The sequence below is a fragment of the Euphorbia lathyris genome, chromosome 7, assembly GCF_963576675.1.
Source record: "Euphorbia lathyris chromosome 7, ddEupLath1.1, whole genome shotgun sequence".
Classification (NCBI taxonomy): domain Eukaryota; kingdom Viridiplantae; phylum Streptophyta; class Magnoliopsida; order Malpighiales; family Euphorbiaceae; genus Euphorbia; species Euphorbia lathyris.
In genome coordinates, this window is record NC_088916.1 from 35,805,012 (window position 1) to 35,806,382 (window position 1,371).

Genomic DNA, 1,371 nt, shown 5'->3' on the forward strand with positions numbered 1-1,371 from the left:
TATCATTTTATTACTTGTATCTAGTGCACTTACTAGAGTCTCATAAAAGGACAACAAGTTTTTGGCGCCGTTGCCGGGGATTGAAAGCAACAAAGTTTATACGAACTTTTCTGTGAAACAAGGTGTTTTTAATCTGTTTGCTAAATAGTGCAGCCAGAAGGAATCTTTATCAGTTTATGCGCAGAGCTGGACCTCCTGTTTTTCCTATCGATCTCGAATTAGAGAGAACGTGTAGACGAAACAGAGCAGGAACTCGACGTACAAGACAAAGAGAAACGACAAAGAGAGAGAAGAATGGATGGAAGGGTACCACCCGGACAACCAGTTCAACCAAACCAAGAAGAAGAAGGGGAGAATAACAACCCTCCTGTCATGCGAATTAGAGATTATTCAAGGCCAACCACAGAAGGACATTCATCATGTATCGTGTTGCCAAACAAAGGGAACAACATGTTCGAAGTGAAAGCGTCGATGATATAAATGTTACAAGCCGCAGTACAGTTCAACGGATACCAATCGGAAGATCCAAATGGGCATATTCTCGAATTCATCACGTTGTGTAACACGTTCAGATCAAACAGGGGCGTTTCTGACGATGTAATCAGACTGAAGCTGTTTCCTTTTTCCCTAAGGGACAAAGCGAAGACTTGGTTGAATTGCTTGCAACCAGGAACGATCACCACTTGGGAAGAAATGGCTAGTGCGTTCTTAATGAAATATTTCCCACCACGATAAGCCATTAAGCTCAGAAACGAGGTTTCCCATTTCGTGCAAGAAGAAGATGAATCACTAGTCGAAGCATGGGAAAGGTATAAGGAACTACTAAGGAGAGTACCCAATCATGGCATTCCTATGTGGATGCAGATGCAGAACTTTTACAATGGGGTAACCAACATCTATAAGATCCAGATCGAATCTATTGCCAATGGAAATCCCGAAGATCTGGAACCTCAGGCCTTGTACGACCTTATTGAGAGGGTAGTAAGCACAAGTTACAACTGGCACTCCGCCAGAAGTGAAGGAAAAAGAGCGGGAAATGAAGATGTTGTGTCAAAATTGACAAGCCAAGTAGAACAGCTTGCTAGATAGCTCGGCAATATAAATGTGTCTTCAATTCACAACGAACCACCATTCAATGACATTTGTGATTTTTGTGGAGGGCTGCATTTCAACATAAACTGCCCAGGAGTCAAGCAAGGGAAGGGTGCACAGGCAGAATGCGACTATGCAGGGTACAACCAAAGGAACCTGCCTAACCCGTACTCTAACACATATAACCCTGCCATAAGAAACCATCCGAATTTTGGATAGACAGGCCAGCCGAACCAACAGGAACAACCGAGGTATTAGGAACAACCAAGATATCAACAA

The 1,371-nt window shown here is 43.1% G+C and overlaps 1 non-coding gene across 1 annotated transcript; it reads right to left on the reverse strand.

Moving 5' to 3' along the window:
• Positions 1-741: 741 nt before the first annotated feature.
• On the reverse strand, positions 742-848 carry LOC136201697 (small nucleolar RNA R71). Its single transcript, XR_010674040.1, has one exon. It is a non-coding gene; the product is annotated as a small nucleolar RNA R71 (small nucleolar RNA).
• Positions 849-1,371: the final 523 nt, after the last annotated feature.